This window comes from Bombina bombina, chromosome 1 (genome assembly GCF_027579735.1).
Source record: "Bombina bombina isolate aBomBom1 chromosome 1, aBomBom1.pri, whole genome shotgun sequence".
Lineage (NCBI taxonomy): Eukaryota > Metazoa > Chordata > Amphibia > Anura > Bombinatoridae > Bombina > Bombina bombina.
In genome coordinates, this window is record NC_069499.1 from 153,170,544 (window position 1) to 153,190,815 (window position 20,272).

Here is a 20,272-nt window from a genome sequence, read left to right on the forward strand (position 1 = left end):
AGACATAAAGGTGCAACTAAAATGCTGTAATATACTAGAGCATTTTATTATTGTTCCATTACTTGCACAGAGCTAAATATTTAACCCATTCAAAGAGAGACTACAATGCATGACAGTTCCTTTGTGCAAACTAAGGGCTAGATTACAAGTGGAGCACTAATTGATTGCACACCCACAAATGGGCAAATTTGTCCTTTTGCGGGTGGGTGCGCGGGCGATAAATAACTAGCCATTACAAGTGGCGATAAATAACTAGCCATCACAAGTGGCTTGTAATTACTACCGCAAGCTGATCAGAACTCTGTTAAATTTTTAAAATGTGCCCTAAATGTTTTTTCGGGAAAACAAAATCTGGGGTTAAAAGTGGCGGATGTGGGGTGTTAGTGCCTTTACATTGCGGTTTATGGGAACTATGTGTTGCATGTAAATATACTGTATATGTATAGGTTTACCTCCATGATGGACTACCATTTGCTTTTTGGTAATTAGAGGGCCGCTAATTACAGCTGCAGCTGATGTTTTAGGACTTTTTAATCAATTAATTTTCATTATTTTTTTATTTTCTGCGGTTTAGGATCTACTCTTACCCTCCCACTTCCCTAATCCCTCCCAAACAGCTCTCTAACAACATGTCAATCTTTCTTCATATGGTAACAAAACACCAAACGTGCCCGCTTACCATATGAAGGCAGATGCTGGTAGCCCAGGAACAGCAAGTCTTGGTTGTCACTTAACAACCGAGACTGCTTGGGACTCCAGCATGTTGGACATAGATGATATATATCTATGTCCAAATGGGTTAAATGGACATGAAAACCATTTTTTTTTTCTTTCATGATTTAGAAAGAGCATACAATTATAAAGAGCTTTCTAATTTACTTCTATTATCTAATTTGCTTCATTCTCTTGATATTCTTTGCTGAAAAGCATATCTAGATATGCTTAGTAGCTGCTGATTGGTAGCTGCACATAGATGCCTCCTGTGATTGGTTCACTGTGTGCATTGTATTTCTTCATTAAAGTATATCTAAAGAATGAAGCAAATTAGGTAATAGAAGTAAATTGGAATGTTGTTTAAAATTGTATTCTCTACCTTAATCATGAAAGAAAATGTTTGGGTATAGTGTCCCTTTAAGGGGTTAATCTAGCTGTGTGCTTGCAGAGTGCCAGACTTTCTATTTGTTATGCTTATATTTTTGTTTAGTAATTTCCCTATGGTCTTTGCACCCAGTCTTGGCTCAGGTTAACTGCTTAAGTTGCTGAAAGCTGTGCAGCTGTCTGTGACGTTACAGGGCTGTGAGTTTTGCAGGGTCATTGGATGTGTACCTCGTCCAGTTTGCAATTTCATCCTTTTTTGTTTTGTTTGCATTTAGGGAAATTGCAAATGGTAAGTGTTAACCTTGTTTGTTTCTCAGTCTGTTTGATTGAAGGCATGAATTCTGTGGTTGTAAGTTAGGGACCCAGGGAGGAAGAGACCTTGACATGGTCCTGGGCCTGGAAACAGTTGACCAAATGCTATGACTAACTCCTTTACTTTAAACTTGCAATCTGAGTGTGCTATTGATTTAACTTGAGCAGGGTCAGTTCTTAATCGTGCTAATCTATGCCATATACAGTATTTTCTGTGCCTTTGTCCTGACCATTTTTACTTAATTTCTAACAATGGAGTTTGGCAGCAACCAGATGAAGAACATTTGTAGGTTGATAAAGAGCGAATCTCTATGGCTTTTTTTTTTTCAATAGCAATTTCACAAAATATGATTTAGGGAGGCATGAAAAATGTAAGCTCACGTGTTTCCTGCAGCAACTTACAAGTATGCCGGAGTGTGGCACACGTTACAACAAACACTTCTTATTTATACTGGTTTTGGGGGATTTCTCATGTTCCTTGCAGACTGCACGTAGATTTGATACTATCTTGATTTTAAATTGAACTAAGGGGCCCATTTATCAATCTTGTGGGCCCCTGTTTCTGGCGAGTCTTCAGACTCGCCAGAAACACAAATTATGAAGCAGTGGTCTAAAGACCGCTGCTCCATAACCCTGTCCGGCTGCTCTGAGCAGGCGGACAGGAATCGCCAGAAATCAACCCGATCGAGTACAATCGGGTTGATTGATACCCCCTGATGGCGGCCGCGAGTCAGCAGGGGGCGGTGTTGCACCTGCAGCTCTTGTGAGCTGCTGGTGCAATGTTAAATGCAGAGAGCGTATTGCTCTCCGCATTTAGAGAGGTGTTGCGGACCTGATCCGCACTGTCGGATCAGGTCCGCAACACCTTTGATAAATAGGGGCCTTAGAGTGTAAATCACTTATTTGTAAATATTTGCATGCATGCACATATGCTAACATACTTTAATAGTAGAAAAACTAAATTTCCCTATTAGTGCTGGCATTGCAGGCACACAGCAAACTAATCAGGCTGTGCAATACAGGCTGTTGACAGATAGGCAGAGTAGGAAAGCATGGTGCACGATACTCCAGCACTCAACAAATCAGGTTGGATTATCTGTTTTACCTGTATAGGCTTGGGAAGTCATGATTATGAAAAATGCTGTCACAAAGGGCCCTCCTTGTTTATTATCAGACAGGTGGACCAGGCACACAGCTAGATAACCTGTGTGTTCATTTTCGAGGTAATTAGGCAGCATTTGTTGTGCCCCCCAAAGGTAACTCAGTAGTAAGCAAAAGTAATAATATACATACTGCTCTGTATAATGATTTTGAGGATAGATAGATAGATAGATAGATAGATAGATAGATAGATAGATAGATAAAATGGACCTGCAACCTGTACTAATAAAAGGCTTCTCTGTCTTTGGATTGTACACATTCTGCAAATACCTATGTAAAGCAATGCCACCACTTGCTCTTTGGCAACCAATTGCATGAGAGCAGGGCCTGTCAATCACCCCAAACAAATTAATTAAATGCGGTTTATATTTGCTACCTCTAAGTTGCTTCTTAACTTGTTGTAAGCAGGTTCACTTGAGTAAATCTGCAGCACAAGGATTTCAGAGCAGTCTCCACTGCTTTATTAATAGAATCCAAAACCTGTAATGCTTCAAAGTCAAATAATAATGTAGAAATCCTTGTATTTAAGTTGTACTTACTTCCAAGGCATATCATGTAACTCAAATAATTTGATGCTCATTTAAGGACTTTATTTACACTTTGCCTTTTATATTCTGTGTTCAACTAAAGAAGACACACAGGATTTTATATATTTCTGTATTATATACAAAATTTATGAGCAGCCACTAAAATACATTACCAACTTGTTTGTTCATATCACATTTTTGCTTTTATTGCTATGGATGATAAATCAACATTACTATTTTTTTCCCTAATAAAAGTAGACAAGGGCATGAGATTTTATGTTGCCCTGTTTGATTCAACTGAAAAGCAAAAGCCAAGCAGACCAAATACAGAAAATAGGAACATAAAACAGAATTTATCTTTTGATCCTGCTAGTGAGATCAATAAAATTAGCTAGTTTTAAAGTAAATATATGACTCTTCATGAAAGTCTATATTCTGATGGGTATGTCACAATACTTAATGGTTAGAAATATGATAACCCTAATTTTAGAATTAATATAACATCTACATTTATGTGAATACATGCATAAAACATATTTAATTCATATTTAAGCTAAAAAAAATAAAAATTATCCCTTTATGCCTATTTGACATAGGTACTATGTAACAGAGTACTTTTCTCAGTGTACCCTGTTGACGTAATAGCTACATCCAACCTTCTGTCTCATGCTGCAGTCCTCACTTTGACAGCTAAGACCACATTTGGTAAGGGAGTGCTGATGCTCCTCCCTTTACCATATGAAGGCAGATTGCTGATGAAGAATAGAAACTCCTTTTTTTTTTTTTACAAATAATAAAATAAAAAGGAAAAAATCTATAAAGTGGGTACTGGCAGACAGCTTCCAGTACCTAAGATTGCGGCACCAAATGAGAATGGGGAGGGTTAGAGAGCTGCTTTAGGGGGAATCAGGGTTGTGGGTGGTTGAGGAGGGTTCCCTATACAACAGAAATTAAAAAAAACACTATCCCTAAACTGCATGCTGGCAGACTGTCTGCCAGTACCTAAGATGATGGACCAGTGGGTAGTGAGGGATGGAATTCTGCTGTTTGGAAGGGATCAGGTAGGGATCAGGAGGTGGAATGTGTCTGTTATGAGGGTAATCTCTACAGATAAAATAAACCTTACAAGGTACCAAATTAACCTCTTCATTACCAGGCATATTAGAAGTGTGGTGCAAAGCCTTCTAATTATCAAAAAGCAATGGCACAGTCATGCATGTCTGCTATTTATAAACAAAGGGGATCCCAGAGAAGCTTTTACAACCGTTTGTGTTATGACAGACAGTATGTAAATAATTTCAGTGAGAACCCCAAAGTTTGTGAAAAAGTTAATGATTTATTTATAGGGTCACATTTGGCAGCGAAACGATGGAATGAAATATAACAAAAAATGGCCCTAGAACAATACCTTAGGTTGGGGTTTTCTACTAATATATAGTTATATCTATAGATAGGTAAATAAAAAATAGCAAGGCTCTATTTCAGTTTAAATGGAGTGATATCAAAACAGTAAAAAAAAAAATTTGGCACTTTGGGCAAATTTTTCTCTAAAAAAGTACATAAAATCTTTATTTTTACGTTGCATATTCTGTTCTCATACCTCCTAACATGGAATTCTTGTGTTGATAGAAGCAGGAGGCTCAGAGCTGTGTCTTGGTAGTCTGTGGGTGTGGTCTGTATAATCTGAGGGTGGAGTCTGGGCAGTTCTACAGGGAGTGCAGAATTATTAGGCAAATAAGTATTTTGACCACATCATCCTCTTTATGCATGTTGTCTTACTCCAAGCTGTATAGGCTCGAAAGCCTACTACCAATTAAGCATATTAGGTGATGTGCATCTCTGTAATGAGAAGGGGTGTGGTCTAATGACATCAACACCCTATATCAGGTGTGCATAATTATTAGGCAACTTCCTTTCCATTGGCAAAATGGGTCAAAAGAAGGACTTGACAGGCTCAGAAAAGTCAAAAATAGTGAGATATCTTGCAGAGGGATGCAGCACTCTTAAAATTGCAAAGCTTCTGAAGCGTGATCATCGAACAATCAAGCGTTTCATTCAAAATAGTCAACAGGGTCGCAAGAAGCATGTGGAAATACCAAGGCGCAAAATAACTGCCCATGAACTGAGAAAAGTCAAGCGTGCAGCTGCCAAGATGCCACTTGCCACCAGTTTGGCCATATTTCAGAGCTGCAACATCACTGGAGTGCCCAAAAGCACAAGGTGTGCAATACTCAGAGACATGGCCAAGGTAAGAAAGGCTGAAAGACGACCACCACTGAACAAGACACACAAGCTGAAACGTCAAGACTGGGCCAAGAAATATCTCAAGACTGATTTTTCTAAGGTTTTATGGACTGATAAAATGAGAGTGAGTCTTGATGGGCCAGATGGATGGGCCCATGGCTGGATTGGTAAAGGGCCGAGAGCTCCAGTCCGACTCAGACGCCAGCAAGGTGGAGGTGGAGTACTGGTTTGGGCTGGTATCATCAAAGATGAGCTTGTGGGGCCTTTTCGGGTTGAGGATGGAGTCAAGCTCAACTCCCAGTCCTACTGCCAGTTTCTGGAAGACACCTTCTTCAAGCAGTGGTACAGGAAGAAGTCTGCATCCTTCAAGAAAACATGATTTTCATGCAGGACAATGCTCCATCACACGCGTCCAAGTACTCCACAGCGTGGCTGGCAAGAAAGGGTATAAAAGAAGAAAATCTAATGACATGGCCTCCTTGTTCACCTGATCTGAACCCCATTGAGAACCTGTGGTCCATCATCAAATGTGAGATTTACAAGGAGGGAAATCAGTACACCTCTCTGAAAAGTGTCTGGGAGGCTGTGGTTGCTGCTGCACGCAATGTTGATGGTGAACAGATCAAAACACTGACAGAATCCATGGATGGCAGGCTTTTGAGTGTCCTTGCAAAGAAAGGTGGCTATATTGGTCACTGATTTGTTTTTGTTTTGTTTTTGAATGTCAGAAATGTATATTTGTGAATGTTGAGATGTTATATTGGTTTCACTGGTAAAAATAAATAATTGAAATGGGTATATATTTGTTTTTGTTAAGTTGCCTAATAATTATGCACAGTAATAGTCACCTGCACACACAGATATCCCCCTAAAATAGCTAAAACTAAAAACAAACTAAAAACTACTTCCAAAAATATTCAGCTTTGATATTAATGAGTTTTTTGGGTTCATTGAGAAGATGGTTGTTGTTCAATAATAAAATTAATCCTCAAAAATACAACTTGCCTAATAATTCTGCACTCCCTGTAGAGTTTGAGGTATTGGGGATGTAATCAGATAAAAAGAGTACAGGACACTGAACCATTTCTCTCATCCATGAATGTTTAGTAAAATGGCGGAAAGTTGGGAGCTTCAAATTCAGCTTTTTCTTCAAAATGTTTAAACTTAGTTCAAATGTATAGGAATTTTATAGCAAGTATTTATTGTAATATACTTTCCAATAGATTATTTAGGGGAATTTGTATTAATAATACAAAAGTGTGCTATTTAAGTGCCATTTCAGTGATGTTAAACATTCCAACTGGATGACTTGATAACCACTAACCATTACCATGGCTTTTAGAGGGACATGGAAGTCAAAAGTAAACTCATGTTTCAGATAAAGGGTTCAGTTTTAAGAAATTTTTCAGTTTACTTTTGTTATCAAATTTACTTTGTTCTATGGGTATACTTTGTTGAAAAGCATACTTAGGTAGATTTAGGAGCAGTAGTGCACCACTGGAAGCAAGATGGTGGTTGGTGGCTACACATTTGTGTCTTGTCATTGACCGGAGGCATTCAGCTAGGTCTAGGTCACTTCACTGTGAAAGGCTAGTGGAATGTTAAAAGAAGCATCACCACCTACAGTGAAGGTGTAATATAAAATATACCTTTAGACATTATTGAATGGTGATACCATTTACATATGTCAACCAAAACTCAGCCTCTTTTGTTGCAATAAAATAGAGAAACTGGGACATTAATAATTAACCTATATGACCTTGGGTATTGTGGCTATATTCTTATTGTGTAAAAGACTGTATTATATTTTAAAATACTATATTATGTATTTAATGTAAGCTAGTTAAATAAACATGTTTCTAACTTTTAGCTTGCTCTTTTTTTTTTAGGAACAAGATTTCATGTACGAGATATTAATTTCCTATAGTTTGTAATGCTGAAATAAAATATCCACCAATATCTGCCCATTTAGGCATACCTGTCAGTGGAGAGATTAACAATTGTAAAAAAATATATACTGTAGTTAAAGTGAAACTTAGTTTACATATCTATTATTTGAACATTTACAAAATAGAAAATATTTTTACCTTTAGTGAACCCACGTTCTATGTTGCGTAAATATGCCTTGAAAAGATGCCCCTCCACACTACTGACATCTGCATTTACTGGTGATGTGCGGATTGTTCAACAGGCAGTGAGCAATATTTCTTCCTATTACCTAGATTACGAGTTTTGTGTTCATGTTTTAATGCTGAAAAAATGGCCATTTCAGCGTTAAAACAGTACCGCAGCCATTACAAGTCTTGTCGGAATAGCTGTACTGCAAACCAGCCTGTACCGCAACGTCAGTCCCACACACTTAAAAATGGCGTTTTCTCATGGAACTTCCATAGCGATGCCATTACAAGTTTTGCGGTGAGGCTAAAAAGCTTGTATTGCAGCCTATACCGACAAGATCCGTTCTGCAATCTAAAAGCAGTAGTTATCAGTTTTACGCTACAAAACTGTAACATAAAACTCATAACTAAAATGCTACAAAGTACACTAAACACCCATAAACTACCTATTAACCCCTAAACAGAGGCCCTCCTGCATCGCAAATACTTTATTAAATTTATAAACCCCTAATCTGCCGCTCCCGACATCGCCAACACTAAAATGAATTATTAAACCTTATTCCGCCACTCCCCGACATGGTCACCACTATAATAAAGTTATTAACCTCTAAACCGCCACCCTCCTGCATCTCAAACACTATTTAAATATTATTAGCCCCTAATCTGCCGTCCGCCCACATCCCCCCACTGTACTAAATTAATTAAGCCCTACACCGCCGCCACTATAATAAACCTATTAACCCCTAAACCGCAAGCCCCCCACAACTAAATATACTAAAGTAAACTATTAAACTCTAAACCGAAAGCCCCCCACATACTAATAAACTAAATTAAACTAGTAGCCCCTAACCGTAACCCTAAACCTAACCCTAACACCCCCTAACTTATAATGACAAAACAAATAGTCCCAAAAAAGTATGTATATTTATAAAAAATGATACACTTTATTCGTAATCCATTTAAAACAGCATAGAAAAAGAAAAAGATTGGTCTTACAATTATTAACTAAATAATACCTAATTAAAACGAAATACATACTTACCTGTGAAATAAAAACTAATAATATAACTAATAATATAACTAATAGTTATATTGTAGCTAGCTTAGGTTTTATTTTTATTTCACAGGCAAGTTTGTATTTATTTTAACTAGGTAGACGAGTTAGTAAATAGTTATTAACTATTAACTAACTACCTAGTTAAAATAAATTCAAACTTACCTGTGAAATAAACCTAAGCTGCCTTAAACTAAAACCTAACATTACAAAAAATAAAAAACACTAAAATTACAAAAAATTTAAAACCTACCATTACAAAATATAACAAACTAAATTATACAAAACAATAAAAATATTTCCTATTCTAATACCCTTAAAAAAAGAAAATACCACCCCAAAATAAAAAAAAAAACCTAATCTATAATAAACTACCAAGAGCCCATAAAAGGGCCTTTTGTAGGGCATTGCCGTAAAGTTAACAGCTCTTTTGCTACAAAACAAACACCCCCTAACAGTATACAACCCCCACCCCCAAACCCACAAAATAAAAATAAAGTAAAACCTAATCTACCCATTGCCCTGAAAAGGGCATTTGTATGTCCATTGCCCTTAAACGGGCATTTAGCTCTTTTGCTGCCCAAGCCCTAATCTACAACTAATAACTCACCCCAAAATGAAAAAAAATACATTACCCAAAAATTTTTTATCAAAAATAATAAAAAATATTACTATTCTCATACCCATTTTTAAAAAAAACACCCCAATATAAAAAAAACTAATCTAGAATAAACTACCAATAGCCCTTATAAGGGCCTTTTGTAGGGCATTACCCTAAAGTTAAACAGCTCTTTTACCTGAAAAAAAATAATTACAAAGACCCACTAACATTACAACCCCCCCCCAAACCCACAAAATAAAAAAAACTATCTAAAAAAACGTAATCTACCCATTGCCCTGAAAAGGGTATTTGTATGGGAATTGCCCTTAAAAGGACATTTTTTTATTTATTTTTTTGTTTCAAAACATTTTTATTAGTTTTTCAAAAATAATACAACATCAATACAACGCATAACATTTTGTTCCTTTTATGCAATGTTACATAAAATGTGTTCTTTTGAGAGTATATGCATAACAATCATCAGCCATGATATAGTCCAGGTGTTGTCTAGGTCAACACTTGTATGCATAGTATTCTAATATAAACAGTTGCATATTGTTTACTATTTCTATCTATCTGCTCAATTCTAGTGCTATAAGTGCACTACTTTCGAGTGTAATTCAATTTTTATTGACACATATGGATCCACTCCTATAGGCTGGTTAAAGAAATAAAGACTCATAATAGAGAGAAAGAGTGAGAGAGAGAGAAAAAAAGGGGGGATTAATTGGGGGGGTCAGAGGGAGGGAAGAAAATTATCAGATATGCATGTTAAGGTAAGACAATATAATATAAACCGGACATAACCATCTCACATCTCAACATCCCCTTAAAAGGACATATAGCTCTTTGCTGTCCAAACCCTAATCTTAAAAAAAAACACCCAAAAAAACCTTAACAAACCTAACACTAATCCCCAATTATCCACTTACAGTTTTTGAAGTCCCGCTTGAACGATCTTCATCCAGGCGGCAAGAAGTCTTCATCCAGACGGCATCTTCTATCTTCATCCCGGCGGCGAAGTCCTCATCCAGGCGGCGAGAAGTCTTCATCCAGTCGGCCTCTTCAATCTTCATCCAGGTGGCATCTTCTATCTTGATCCTGGTCGCATGGAGCGGGTCCATCCTGAAGACATCCGGTGCGGAGCATCCTCTTCATACGGTTGCCGCCGTACACTGAATCTTCAATGCAAGGGTGCTGTTTCAAATTGGTGTCCCTTGCATTCTTATTAACTGAAATATTTGAATCAGCCTATAGGAATTAGAGCTGCTAAAATCCTATTGGCTGCTCAAATCAGCCAATAGGATTTAAGCAGCTCTCATTCTATTGGATGATTAATAGAAGATAAAGATAGAAGAGGCAGTCTGGATGAAAACTTCTCGCCACCTGGATGAAGATAGAGGCCACCTGACTTAAGACTTCTCGCCGCCTGGATGAAGATCGTTCAAGAGGGACTTCAAAAACTGTAAGTGGATTGTCTGGGGTTAGTGTTAGGGTTTTTTTAAGGTTTTTTTTGGGTGTTTTTTTTTTAAGATTAGGGTTTGGGCAGAAAAAGAGTTAAATGCCCTTTTAAGGTCAGTGCCCATACAAATGCCCTTTTAAGGGCTATTGGTAGTTTATTTTAGATTAGGTTTTTTATTTTGGTGTGTTTTTTATGGGTATTAGATTAGGAATAATTTTTATTATTTTTGATAATTTGATATTTTGTGTAATATATTTTTTTCTTTTTGGGGTGGGTTTTTAGCCATTTTCAGGACAATGGGTAGATTAGGTTTTACTTTATTTTTATTTTGTAGGTTTGGGCGCTGGGAGTTGTATACTGTTAGGGGGTGTTTGTTTTGTTTTGTAGCAAAAGAGCTGTTAACTTTAGGTCAATGCCCTACACAAGGCCATTTTAAGGGCCCCAAAAGGCCCTTTTAAGGGACCTTGGTAGTTTATCATAGATTAGGGTTTTTTTATTTTGGGGTGTTTTTTTTAAAGGGTATTAGAATAGGAATAATTTGTATTGTTTTGTATAATTTTCTTTGTTATTTTTTTATTTTTTGTAATTTTAGTGTGTGTTTTTTTGTAATGTTAGATTTTAGTGTAAGGCAGCTTAGGTTTTATTTCACAGGTAAGTTTTTATTTATTTTAACTAGGTAGTTAGTAAATCGTTAATAACTATTTACTAACTAGTCTACCTAGTTAAACTAAATCTAAAGTTACCTGTGAAATAAAACTAGTTATATTGTAGCTAGCTTAGGTTTTATTTCACAGGTATGTATTTAGTTTTAAATAGGTATTATTTAGTTAATAATTGTAACTTTAATTTAGCTCTATTTGAATTATGTTAAAGTTAGGGGGTGTTAGGGTTAGGTTTAGGGGTTAATATAGTTTAATTTTGGTTGTTGCGATGTAAAGGGCTGGTGGTTTAGGCGTTAATAGGTTTATTTAGTGGTAGTGATATAGGAGGCCAGAGGTTTAGGGGCTAATACCTTAATTTTGTGGCGGCGATGTCGAGGAGCGGCGAAATAGGGGTTAATAACTAATGTAGTGGTGGTGATGTTGGGAGCGGCATATTAGGGGTTAATAACTTTATTTAGGTGGCAGCGATATCGAGAGCGGCAGATTAGGACTTAATAACATTATGTAGATGGCCGCGATGTTGGGGGCTGCAGATTAGGGGTGTTTAGACTCAGGGTTTATGTTAGGGTGTTAGGTTTAAACGTTATTTTTATTTTCCACATAGATATCAATGGGGCTGCGTTACAGAGCTTTTCATTCTGCGATAACAGGTGTTAGACTTTTTTCTGACCCACTCTCCCCATTGATGTCTACGGCAAAAGCGTGCATGAGCATGTCAAAACAGCACTTGTATTTTGTGCGGTATGGAACTTAAAAGCACCATATCACACGCACAATGCGGCTGTTTCAAAATTTGTAATGGCTGCGCTATAGAGGGTTAAATAACGCAACTTTTGTTACGTTTGTTAATTTACCTATAGCGCGCATAACTCGTAATCTATGTGTATGTTAGGCACATCACCACTCGTCTGAACAGTAAGGGTCAGCCCACTTCTTTAGAACATTTCGCCAGGGCGGACGGATTGCAAGACTGGCAAGAATGAGATGTGCATTTCTCACGGATCTGACGATCCTTTTAAAATCAAGGACTAAGTATGAACCAGAATGAAAATCTACTGTAGCCAGGTATTTACCTAAATCTTAAATTTTAGTGTGTTTTTTTACCATCCATCTATACTAGTCTGCTGGTAATTAAGGCATTTCCTTTCACTGTATTTGTCACAAACAACATTTCTAATACACTTTCAGCAAACTTATATACAAATGAGCATTAACCCTGCTATTCTAGGACTACAGATCATGAGCTATTTTCTATTGATATTTATGAAAATATGAGTAAATCTTATGATCTACATTGTTTTTATTGTTTTGTTTTTAGTTTTTTAGTTAGCATACTTTTCTATTGTGCGTCAAGGGAAATTTAAATAAAGGGCATAATTCTGAAAAAGCTCCTCCTTCAGGCAGTGTTATCTAAATTGAGCTAACACTACTACAAGGTGTCTCACTTTGTCCTTAAAGTGACATGAAACCCTTTTTTTTGTGTTTAACCCCTTAATGACCACAGCACTTTTCCATTTTCTGTCCGTTTGGGACCAAGGCTATTTTTACATTTCTGCGGTGTTTGTGTTTAGCTGTAATTTTCCTCTTACTCATTTACTGTACCCACACATATTATATACCGTTTTTCTCGCCATTAAATGGACTTTCTAAAGATACCATTATTTTCATCATATCTTATAATTTACTATAAAAAAATTATAAAATATGAGGAAAAAATTGAAAAAAACACACTTTTTCTAACTATGACCCCCAAAATCTGTTACACATCTACAACTACCAAAAAACACCCGTGCTAAATAGTTTCTAAATTTTGTCCTGAGTTTAGAAATACCCAATGTTTACATGTTCTTTGCTTTTTTTGTAAGTTATAGGGCCATAAATACAAGTAGCACTTTGCTATTTCCAAACCATTATTTTTCAAAATTAGCGCTAGTTACATTAGAACACTCATATCTTTCAGGAATCTCTGAATATCCATTGACATGTATATATTTTTTTTTAGTAGACATCCCAAAGTATTCATCTAGGCCCATTTTGGTATATTTCATGCCACCATTTCACCGCCAAATGCGATTAAATACAAAAAATCGTTCACTTTTTTACTAATTTTTTCACAAACTTTTGGTTTCTCACTGAAATTATTTACAAACAGCTTGTGTAATTATGGCTTAAATGGTTGTAAATGCTTCTATGGGATCCCCTTTGTTCAGAAATAGCAGACATATATGGCTTTGGCGTTGCTTTTTGGTAATTAGAAGGCCGCCAAATGCCGCTGCATTATGCCCAGCAGTGAAGGGGTTAATTATGAAGCATGTAGGGAGCTTTTAGGGATAATTTTAGCTTTAGTGTAGTGTAGTAGACAACCCCAAGTATTGATCTAGGCACATTTTGGTATATTTCATGCCACCATTTCACCGCCAAATGCGATCAAATTAAAAAAAACGTTAAATTTTTCACAATTTTAGGTTTCTCACTGAAATTATTTACAAACAGCTTATGCAATTATGGCACAAATGGTTGTAAATGCTTCTCTGGGATCCCCTTTGTTCAGAAATAGCAGACATATATGGCTTTGGCGTTGCTTTTTGGTAATTAGAAGGCCGCCAAATGCCGCTGCATTTCACACGTGTATTATGGCTAGCAGTGAAGGGGTTAATTATGTAGCTTGTAGGGAGCTTGCAGGGTTAATTTTAGCTTTAGTGTAGAGCTCAGCCTCCCACCTGAAACATGAGACCCCCTGATCCCTCCCAAACAGCTCTCTTCCCTCCCCCACCCCACAATTGTCCCCGCCATCTTAAGTACTGGCAGAAACTCTGCCAGTACTAAAATAAAAGCTATATTTGGGCTTTTTGTGTGTGTTTTTTAGCATATTTACATATGCTGCTGTGTAGGATCCCCCTTAGCTCCCAGCCTCACTGATCCCCCACCAAACAGCTCTCTAACCCTCCCCCTCTGCCTTAATGGGCGCCATCTTGGGTACTGGCAGCTGTCTGCCAGTACCCAGTTTAGTAAAAAAATGTGCCTTTTTATTAAAAAAAATGCCCTTTTCTGTAGTGTAAACTGGAAACTATAAAAAATCATATATGCACTCTCTGCATCATGAAAGGTTTTTTTTTACCCTTCAGTTCTCACTGATTTATTTCACCAATTATATGTTGGTTAAGTTTGCACAAAATTCAAAGATACTTAAAACTAAACTGATAGAAAAAATTGTTATGATTATTATTTTTATTATTATTATAGATACTGCAAATAAATTACATATAGATATTCTATAGATTATTTAGAATTTTTTAAAGTATCTATAATATTTTTTAATAGTTATTAATATTTTTTTTATATTTTTTATTTAATATTTAAAGAATGCGCCTTAAGATAAGCACATTTTCATGTGCGCTAACCTGACACCGTGTTAGCCCTAATGGGCGAAACACAAATCTCCTTACACATATTTTACATTCCTGTGTTCTTTAAGAATGGAGCGTAGGGTCTCACTTGAGTAAAATCCAAACTTTATTAATCCACACTGATTAAAAGGAGAAGTTCACAGCACACATACATGTGGACAGGGCCACCACTAGAAATGTTGGGACCCCTTACTTAACCATTGATCAGGACCCCCCCCCCCCCCGTTTGACATGTGCACGTTTTGACCAAGGGACTAAAACGTATATGCACTATATTCTTAAGTGTAGTCAAACTTGGAAATGTTGTAAAGGTAGTAACACACAAACACAGAAACACACAGACACACTCATACACTGAAACACACACTCACACATAAGGATTCACATATAGACACTCTAGCAGACACGCAAAGAAACACACAAACACACTCAGACACAGACACCCAAACAGACACTCAGCACTTGTTTACATTGACCTGACAAGTAATGAGGTAGACTACAGTTTTGTCAAAAAAAGGAGATTTACAAAACAAAATATGGAGTTCTGATTATCTTTTTTGTCAAGGAAGATGCCAACTAAATGATGACAACAGCATGCAGTGGCTGAAAGTAAGGGCCCTGAACTGCCTAAACAATAATTTACAAGTTAAATTGTGGATTGGTGACTTCTGGAAAGGTTTCATTAGTCTCAAAGTCTGTAGAAAGATTTGAATAATCAGTAGTAAGGTCAAAATGTCCTAAAAAGGAACAAAGGACACACATATACACAAATTTGCACATACACCCAAAGAAACACTGACAGAGACAGCCTCAGAAAACACACAAAGACATACACACACACACATAGAGACACCCACAGAAAGCACACAAAGACATATACACACAGAAAGAAAACCACATAAAACGCACAAAGACATATATACACACACACACCCTCACTGAGACATCCACAGAAAACATGCAAAGACATACACACACTCTCACAGAGACACCCACAGAAAATGCACAGACATACACACACCCTCACAGAGACACCCACAGAAAACACACATACATGAGCACACACCCTCACAGAGACATCCACAGAAAACACAGACATACATATATACACACACCCACCCTCACAGAGACATCCATAGAAAAAGCACAAAGACATACACGCACACACACTCACAGACATCCACAGAAAATGCACAAAGACATACACACCCACCCACAGAAAGAAAATACATACACACTCACAGACACCCACAGAAACACTCACAGAAGGTAAAATGGCTGCACATTGCATCCCCTAAATCAACAGTGCGTGACATGCATGATAAAAAAAATTGCAGAAATGTACTTTTGAAAGGTTGACATATGTTTGTTTTTTTATCCCTACTTTCCCCAACCAAGAGCACCACTTCAACTATGGTGTACAAATGTTCCCATCTGTCAGCTGTACTTATGGATTTTGAAAATGCTGTACTCTCTATGGTCTTGGTGGAACCATAAGCTGTGGTACTCAGTCTCATACCATTAGATATGGTTAAATGCAGGATTTAGGCTTGTCTGTATGTATTTCAAAATTAAGTCAGCTGTAGTGTAAACTGAACAGTGTTACGTTAATATGTCTCATTTCAAACACTGAGCAATCTTGTCTGAGAGTATAACATTTTATGCAGATATAGAAATCTAGATAAAATGCCTGCTGCATATTGCTAAAAAAATGTGTTTTTATTGACCCCTGGCCCCACCATACAACTACTACCACACTGAAGTTACAATCCGAAATTGCACAAAGAAATAAACAGTTACTAAGTAAGTCCTACCTCCTCTGCAGATGAAAGTGATCTGCTGTCTGACTCAGGCACACACTGTACAAACTTAAGTGCCAAGTCTGTCACACTGTGCATAGTGGTTTAGTGCACACTCAGAAATCCTCTCAAATGCGAATGCTTTACGCCTTGTAATAACAATTCCCCTGCTCAATTGCAATCTGCTGTAGTACCCTCTGGTGGCTGCCAATTTTTTTTTTAAATAATAGTTGTTCTTGCCTCATGGGGCCCCCCGGCCCTTTGGGCCCAACAGGAGTCATCCCTGTCACCCCCTGATGGCGGCCCTGCATGTGGAGCGCAGCACAACCGGCTTACATGTTTTGGTTTACAGCCATATTCATAGCCATAGAATAAAAATGTTATATATATATATATATATATATATATATATATATATAATAATGTTCATGTAAGATCAATATCTATACTTATTTATCTATAGGAATAGATATATAGGTAGAGGTATATACATATATATATATATATATATATATAAATAAATATGTATTTACAATAAAAATAACATATTCCTGTATGTGATGAACATTGAAATGTGAAATATTAATAACTCCTGTCGGGTTAGCGCACAAGCGCTAAATGATAGGTTTCTTTCTTTTACGCTCTCCGTTGAAGTTTATGGGGCGAATGCTTTAGCGGGGTCATGATCTTCAAGTAAGCTTTTTAATTTAAACTTGTAAAACACGTGCAAAAAGTTTAAGCTCAAGCCCAGCTCTATATACCATGCCACTTGTGATCTAGCCCTTACTTTATTTCACTGATATTTTACTACAATATTTCATTTCAGAACTGTCCTTTAGAAATAATCGATATTCTCTTCACTATAAGTGGTTCTCAGTTTGATAGATGTTTTATCAAATGGTCAGCAGTTGCCTGTTACTTCAATGCTGTAAAGTGGAAGCTTTTTTAGGACAGGATGTAGAGACAATTAAATAAAAAAATCCCCAATACCTCTTGAGATCTTAAATTCAGGAAATAAATATTGTTTTTACTTTTTTTTCACTCTCTCAAGTAGCACAGAACTATCACCTGAAAAGAGAAGATTCTTCCACTTAATTGTTTTCTAAGCTAATGCATCATGGTAGCTTCTATGGTGATATGTCTGAGTGATTTACTCCTTTTAAATCATCTTCACAAGTGATACCATCCGAAATGTAATTGTCTTTTTTTTTCTGCTTGTCAATGAAGCTTTAGCACAGCTTAATTCATTGATAGACAGAGTGATTTGTCAGTTATTCCCAAATAAGACAATGCAGGCCTTTCTCAAATATATATACTAATGTATTTGTCAATTCACTATGTTCTATATTGAAGGACAATCCGTCCTCATTTGGTTTATATTACTTATGTGAAGAAATTAATTGAAAAGCATGGACTCCAAAACAGTGCTTAACCTACTCTGGAGATCAGTCATGCATGGACAAGTGGATTCTGAAAAGAGAATAACCCATTCCTTTGCCCATATTCTCACTTATTTCTGCAATTCACTTAGAATGCCAGTAAAAGTGTACGCTTCCAAATGACAGCAGTGCCATCTATTGAACTGCAAGAAAGATGCTGATGGTTACAATATTGCTGGTAATTGCTTTTCTTATTGCTAACTCTCATGGTACCCTACCCTTTATTTGCCATAATAATCTTAATTATTGCAAACTTTTACTATATTGCTATTTTGAAATTGCATCTGAGAATAGCTGGCAATATCAAAACATGTGTCTCTCTTAAAGCTGTGCTCATATTTGCTCCAAAGCTGAATGTCTTTTGTCAGTTGGCATTGTAAAAACAAAATCCCTATGATATGTAACGTTGTATGCACATTGTTTTTCTTTCTTTTGCCACTGCATGGTATTTATAATATAAACAGAATGTAAAATGAAGTGAAATTGCTAGATTTGCTTAGCAGGAGCTTATGCAATGCAGTCATAATGGTATTATAGTTTTTTTTGGATTTGATTTTAATTTTTTTAAAATCCATAAAGTGGTGTGTGTTAAAATGTTTTCTTGTAGATTTATAACTCTCTACACCAAAAAGAGCTGTGGCAGTTGTCATGTTAAGTATTAGTTGGATCTGAAAGTGCACGATTGATTCTGCTGTATAAATTTTGATTTAAATTAAAACAACTTGCACATTTTAACAAGTTAATATGCTGCTCTTCTCATTTGTATGTTTGACCTAAAGGGACATTGCACAAAAAAATCTCACAAGTTAAACAATTATTATTACTATACTTCAGTATTGATAATACTCCATTATTGTTAAAAGTCGTATCGTTTTCATTTAAAGGGATATGTTACCCATATGCTAAATGATTAGAAAGTGATGCAGCATATCTGTAAAAAAGCTGACTAGAAAATATAATAAACTAATATGCCTTACCCATTCACAAACCTGGCTCTCCTAGTTCCAACTGTGAAATTTTATACTCACCCTGGACAGAAGTATATGGTCAGACCACAAACATTTTTTTTTAATCTTTATGTTCTAAATAAATATAAACCCCAGGTACTATCTCTATTTTCTACCTGATTTCTCTGCACCAACTAGATGGCACCTTAACCCTGTCCATCTTCGCTCCATCTATCCTTTGGCTCCAAACAATTACTTGAGTGGATGTGGAAAGGAGTGATCACTTAGACTTTTCTGGTGGGATTGTGGAATAAGCAAACCCTAAGTCCAAGTGATCAATTTTGAAGCATGTACTTTGCTGCTCTTTCTCCTGAACTTTCCTTCTCCACTGATATGAATATAAGCTTGCTAAATTTTAAATTATGCTGAGCTGCGACTATCGTCTTAGCCATCACTATTGGAAGGGGACAACCTCTCCCTTAGCCCCAGAATGGAAATCTTAGCAGAACACACGCTCTTGTGTGAGAAATATTCTTATGATAAAGCAGGATAGTTGGAGTTCTTTTTGAACTTGGAGATTTATTGGAACATTGCAGCAGCCTAGACTGTTGACATACCCATCCTGTGTTTATTATAGATCATACCTTCAGGTTTGGTCAAGAGCAGCCTCATCATCTGACTCCTAACATTCTTATACTAGGCTGTTCTTTAAATCTATTCTTAATATCTATTATTATGTCTGCTCCTCTTTTGGAACTAGTGATTGCATAGTGTGGTGTTTTCCTTTATATGTTATATCACTAAGTTGCCTTTCATTAAAGGGACATGAAACCCAATTTTTTTCTTTCATGATTTAGAAAGAGCATACAATTATAAACAACTTTCTAATTTACTTCTATTATCTAATTTGCTTCATTCTCTTGGTATTCTTTGCTGAAAAGCATATCTAGATATTCTTAGTAGCTGCTGATTGGTAGCTGCACATAGATGCCTCCTGTGATTGGTTCACCGTGTGCATTGCTATTTCTTCATTAAAGTATATCTAAAGAATGAAGCAAATTAGGTAATAGAAGTAAATTGGAATGTTGTTTAAAATTGTATTCTCTACCTTAATCGTGAAAGAAAATGTTTGAGTATAGTGTCCCTTTAAAGGGACAGTCAACACCAGAATTTTTGTTGTTTAAAAAGAAAGATAATCCCTTTATTACCCATTCCCCCAGTTTTGCATAACCAACACAGTTATATTAATAAACGTTTTACCTCTGTGATTACCTTGTATCTAAGCCTCTGCAAACTGCCCCCTTATTTCAGTTCTTTTGACAGACTTGCATTTTAGCCAATCAGTGCTCACTCCAGGGTAACTTCACGTGCATGCGCTCAATGTTCATATGAAACACATGAACTAATGCCCTCTAGTGGTCAAAATGCATTCAGATTAGAGG